A 6,485-nucleotide genomic window follows, 5' to 3' on the forward strand; every position below is an offset into this window, starting at 1 on the left:
ACTTGTAATTCATAGGTTGTTTAGATACTTACTTTGTAATATCTTGTTGCGCAATAACCTTGTATTTTATTTAAACATCAATAAATAAAATACACTTGAAAATTACATTGTGTCTCACCATTTACTTACTTGCTTATCTTTATATTGCTTAAGTACGTATTACGTTATATATATTCTTGCATTTATATTTATCATAATATTAGTCCGATCTAGTGCTTACTTGACATTTCACACTAGTCCTTTCTAGTGATTACTTGACTTGTTATTCTACACTTGTGGATTAAACCATCGAGTGAGGGACTTCACATAACTCTTTTATAAAAATAGTGAAAATTTAAAAATTTATGTTTTGAAAAGAAGTTGTCAAGATTTCATTACTTTTAGGAATAATAATCTGGAGATTAAGGAATCATATTGTTATTTTATTCTTTTATAAAATGTTTATTATTTTTATAAATTTATTATATAAATTTGTATATAAAAATAAGATAAATAATGTTTAAAAAAATAAAGACTGGTCTTTGGCTAGGCAGAGATACTACGAAGCTAAGAAAGCGGCAAAGAAGATTGTAGCTATAGCAAAAGAAAGAGCGTAGAAGAACTGTATAAGAAACTAGACTCCAAGGAAGGCAAAAACGATATATTCAGAATTGCTAAAGCAAGGGAGAGAAAACGTAGGGATTTAGGAGACGTCATCTATATTAAGGATGAAAGCGGACGGAGCATTGTGAAGGTGGAAGACATTAGGAAAAGATAGGAAGAGTACTTCGCCAACCTGTTTAATAGGACAGAGTTGGGGCGAAGTGAAGGAGGAATCGATCACGGTACTCACTCAGACATATGCTGCGACGACGACGATACTCCGAGGATCAGCCAAGAGGAAGTAAGGCTCGCCCTAAAGAAGATGGGGAGAAACAAAGCAACAGGTCTAGACCAAATTTCTATCGAGGCATGGAGATGCTTGGGAGATGTGGGGATAAGCCTGTTGACAAGCCTTTTCAACAAGATTTAGACAAGTGCAAAAATGCCAGAAGAATGAAGACTTAGCGAGATCATACCTATCTATAAGAACAAGGGGGAGGTGCAGAATTGTAGCAACCAAAGGGGCATTAAACTCCTAAGTCATACCATCAAGCTATGGGAGAGAGTGATAGAGATGAGGCTTAGAAGGGTTACAAAGGTGGCAGAGAACCAATTCGGTTTTATGCCAGGTAGCTCGATGATGGAGGCTATTCACATCACCAGAAGCTTTGTGGAGAAGTATAGGGAAAGACAAAAAAGCGCTACACTGTGCCTTCCTAGATTTGGAAAAGGCATACGATAGTGTACCACGACAACTGATTTGGAGGACGCTACAAGCGTAAGGGGTTACCGGGAGATACATTAGGGTTATTAGGGATATGTACGATAGGGCGAGGACCGGTGTTCGAACCCTGTGGGGAACACGGAACTTTTCTCGGTAGATATGGGCCTACACCAGGGTTCGGCGCTTAGCCCATACCTTTTTACATTGATCTTAGACGAACTGTCTAGGGGCCTACAGGAGGAACTACTGTGGTGTATGATTTTTGCCGATGACATTGCGCTGATAGCAAGATCGACGGAGGAACTAAACCAGAGGCTAGAGAAATGGAGAGAAGCCCTTGATGACCATGGTTTGTGCATGAGCCGAGAGAAGACAGAATACCTTAGATGTGACTTCGATAAGCAAGAGATAATACAAAATGGGGATGAGGTTATTAGCATTGGGGGCCGGATATTGCGTCCGAATGAGTCTTTTAGATACCTAGGATCGGTGATACACAAATCGGGGGGGGGGGATAGATGAAGACGTGACACATCGAATCCAAGCCGGATGGATGAAGTGGAGAGCAACTACTGGAGTCATGTGCGACAAGAGGATCCCGCTAAAACTGAAAAGGAAGTTATATAGAGTGACTATTAGACCGGCTATGCTATACGGGTCAGAATGTTGGGCGATGACGAAAGCCCAAGCGGCTCGAGTAGAGGTGGCTAAGATGAGGATATTAAGGTGGACTTGCGGGAAGACCTTAGCAGACAGGATTCCAACGGGAGTTTTTAGAGCAGAACTTGAAGTAGGGTCCATCATTAACAAGCTAAGGGAAGAGCGTTTGAGATGGTTTGGCTATGTTAGGAGAAGGGATGAAACTGCACCACTAAGGAGAGCGGAGTCTATTCACGTGGACGGCATACGAAGAAGGGGGCGACCTAAGATGAGGTGGGAGGATCGATTAGCGAAGGACCTAATAGAACTTGGCCTGTCAGAGGCCATGACGTCGGATAGGATGACATGGAGAACTAGGATTAGAGTAGAATATCAGGTTAGGGTAGGATTTTTGGGCGACCTAGATAGTCATCTTTTCCCATATTACCCTGCCAAAGGAGGTTTGAGAGGGTTTTGGCCTAGAGAAGTGGCTCAGCTATGCTACAGAGGACTTTGACGTGACAGGAAGAGTGGTAGGTAGATGGAGGTGGAAGTACGGAATTCCGAATGCGCTAGAGGAGCTTCCAGGTAGTGGAATGCAAGGGTAAGGCATATGGGTTTTAGATTAAGTAGACTTTTTATTTAGACTTTGGTTCTCTATGACCTTTCGTAGGGGTTTTTGGCCTTGAGTCTCGAGAGGCCTAAACTGAGGGGGGAGGTTACTCTTGTGTTTGTTCCCCCAAAATGTCTATCGGAAGACATGACCAATGAGAGTTTATCTAGAGGATTAGGTGTCTAGGACTAGTTTAATTGTTTGGAGAGCCGGTGAGAGGCCTAGGATTAGTCTAGCTAGGCGGCCTAAGTTCCTTTTTTCCATAGGTTGTTTAGAAGTCGTTACTGCCTTAGCCCAATCGGGCTCCTTTCAGGTTTTGTCATTTCTTATCTATATGTATATTTGTCTTGGTTGTGTCTCACTACTTGTTCGAGTTACGTATTAGTTTGCTACTTTTATGTTGTTTAATATGCCCAATATGGTTGGCTTCGTATTTGTATTTGTATTGCCAAACATGTTTCTAAGATATCGGTAGGGCGCATGATTGATACTCGTTCGACCCGCATAGTAGCCGGACCCAACAGACAGGTATTTCTTCTTTTCAGATTCTTGGCAGACAGGTATGATTTTCTAAACATTTCTCATTTTCCGTCTTGCACTCCTTTTTGTTTATTTTTCTTTTTCAGTTTTTTGTATTTTTTTTTAAAAAAGTTTGATCTTCAATACTTTTTGCCGCCCATATATTTGTGGTTTTGTTAACCCAGCCCATAACGCAATCGCTTTAAAAACCGACGCCGCCCATCGGGCAGCTTGAAATTCCTAGTTCTATAATAAGATATAAAGAAGAACAAGTAGCTTAAGTAAAACGCCACACATTAATCAAGAATTACTCGGTCCTATTTTAGTATTTTGATATATATATATATATACATATACAGGTGCAAGTTATTTTAGTGCCACTTATTTTAGGACATATGTTTTTTGTAACTTATAAACCACCATGATCATCTCCGACCACCACCATGATTTTCCGGTCACCGCGTCGCCGGAAAATCATGTGTAAGTGTAAGTTAACTTACACATGATTTTCCGGTGGGCCCGTCGTCGGAAAGTCTTAGTGTTTTTACAAAAAAGTTTTGTATATCATAGTAAATGATGATGGTGGTGTGTAAGTTACAAAAAACACATGTCCTAATTAGTCATAAAATAAGAGGTGGTCATAAAATAACTCACCCCTACATATACATATACATATATATATATTCAATGAAGCAACATATACAAAAATTCTTTGGTATAAATACCAAACATATAAAATAAATAACTAAACTGAAGCTTACATACTATATACATATATAAGGTAAAACTGACTGAACACAGTTGTATAATTAAATATGCTTTATTTATTGATGTATAAACAAAATACAATGTCACTACTACACAAAGGGTATTTGTTACTCATAATATTACACGGTTATGAAAACAAACGTGTAAGATTCTACAAATACAACATCTTACACGGTTTTATTGAACAACCGTGTAAAAAATTTGGACGCGGAGATTTTTACACGTTTGTTTAAGCGACTGTGTATACAAAATGCAGCATGTTACACGGTTTTATAAAACAACCATGTATAATATTTGGACCGGAGATTTTTTCACGTTTCTCTAAAGGACCATGTAAAAAAGTTCTAATAATTCATCCACCAACTCACCTGCACAGCATCACACCAGATCTCAAAATCTCAAAATTTTCCTTCTTCCTTTCTTTTCTCTCAAACTTTCCCTTATCACATATTTATATAAGTCACATAACCATATTTATGTTTTGCATTTATTATTATTTTTATTTAATAACTTTTTTATAACTTTTTTAACTCATTTAATAACTTTCTTGCATTTATTATACTTTTAATTCATTTAATAACTTTCTTATATCTTTTTCTTATAGGAGATTTTCAAGATTGCAATAAGTAGTGTGAATATTAATAAGTGCATTTTGATAAGGTAACTATTATTGCTATTTTATTATAAATTTTTTTGATGTTTGTCTTTCTTATGTAATCTTATATGATTTAACCTACATCATTTAGTTTCAAAAAGTTCATATGTCGTAGGTTGCCCATCCGAATTTAATCTAATAGAGAGTAAATTCGGATAGTCTCCATTTGGGACTACTTTTTGAATACATTGTCTCATTTAGGATGTGAATGAATTTAATGGATCGATTATATCTATGAAAAATTTGTTTGACATTTCTCTTTTACTCCTACGAATATGTGTTAATATGCATATTTGAGGAGTTAAAGGGAAATGCTGTCAAATTTTTCATAGATTATCAGTTCATTTACTTCATTCGCATATGAGACCATGTATTCAAAAAGTGGGCTAGGATGACACCCGTCTTTTACTCTATATATTCATACAATTCCTGCATTTTGTTAACAATTAATCTTTAATATTACAGATGGATCGTTATCATTGGATGTATGAAATACCCCATGCTACAAAACAATATTTAGCCTCTCTTGACGAGTTTCTTGAAGTAGCTGAAAATCATCGTGTGGAAAGTGGAGATGTTGAAATTTGTTGTCCATGTAAAGATTGTAAAAACGAAAAGAAATTTAGTGATTGTAATGTACTTAAAGATCATTTGATATGTCGGAGGTTTACGGATATGTATACATGTTGGACAAATCATGGAGAGTATTTAGATGATGATAACATAGTTGTTTGTGATTCAAATGAAAATAATAATATTGTTGTAGAAAATGATAATCATGATAATATAAATGGCATGTTACAAGATTTAGAGGATGAGGTAGCTAATAATAATCATGAGAATTTTTAAAAGTTGTTTGATGACTATGAGAAATCATTATATCATGGATGTAAGTTTAGCAAACTTGCGGCTGTTTTGAAGTTGTATAACATAAAAGTAAGCCATGGTTGGAGTGATAAAAGTTTCACAAAGTTACTAAATTTTTTGAAATTATTGCTTCCGGATAATAACAAGATACCCGTTTCAACATATAAAGCAAAAAAAATGATGTGTCCAATGGGGATGAAAATTGAAAGAATAAATGCATGCCCTAATGACTGCATGTTATATAGAAATGAGTTTGCTGATTTGCATAAATGTGTTACGTGTGGTACATCACGTTATAAGTGTAAAGATAATGGAATGGTGAAAGATAGGGATGCCGTAAAGGATGGAATCCCAGCTAAAGTACTGTGGTATTTACCTATCATACTAAGATTGAAACGATTATTTGCAAATTCTAAGGATGCAAAGTTGTTACGTTGGCATGCTGAAGAGCGTAAAATGGATGGAATGATTAGACATTTGGCCGATTCTCCTCAATGGAGGAACATAGATACCACTTTTGAGGAATTTGGGGAAGAGGTTCGAAATATTAGGTTTGGGCTTAGTTCTAATGGAAATAAATCCTTTTGGAAATATGAGTAGTCGTCATAGCACTGGGCCGATTCTTTTGTGCATTTACAATCTTCCACCATGCTTATGTATGAAACGCAGATACATCATGATGTCATTGCTCATTCAAGGTCCCAAGGTCCCAAGCAACCTGGGAACAACATCTACGTGTATTTAGCTCCATTAGTTGATGACTTGAAACAATTATGGAGTACAGGTGTTGAAGTGTTTGATGCATACAAGCAAGAACGTTTTCAACTATGAGCTTTACTTTATTGCACAATAAATGATTTTCCAGCATATGGCAATTTATCAGGCTATAGTACAAATGGGAAAAAAGCTTGTCCAGTATGTCAAGATAACACGCATGCTTTAAGGTTGAAACATTGTAGAAAACATGTATTCATGGGCCACCGGAGGTATCTTTCAAGATACCATCCATACCATAAGTTAGATGCAAAATTGTTTGATGGGCAAGTCGCGCCTAGATTATTCTCACCGGAACCTCCCAAAGGTAAAGCTGTATATTCTTAGGTTAAAGATATAAACAT

Source organism: Erigeron canadensis, chromosome 4, assembly GCF_010389155.1.
Source record: "Erigeron canadensis isolate Cc75 chromosome 4, C_canadensis_v1, whole genome shotgun sequence".
Lineage (NCBI taxonomy): Eukaryota > Viridiplantae > Streptophyta > Magnoliopsida > Asterales > Asteraceae > Erigeron > Erigeron canadensis.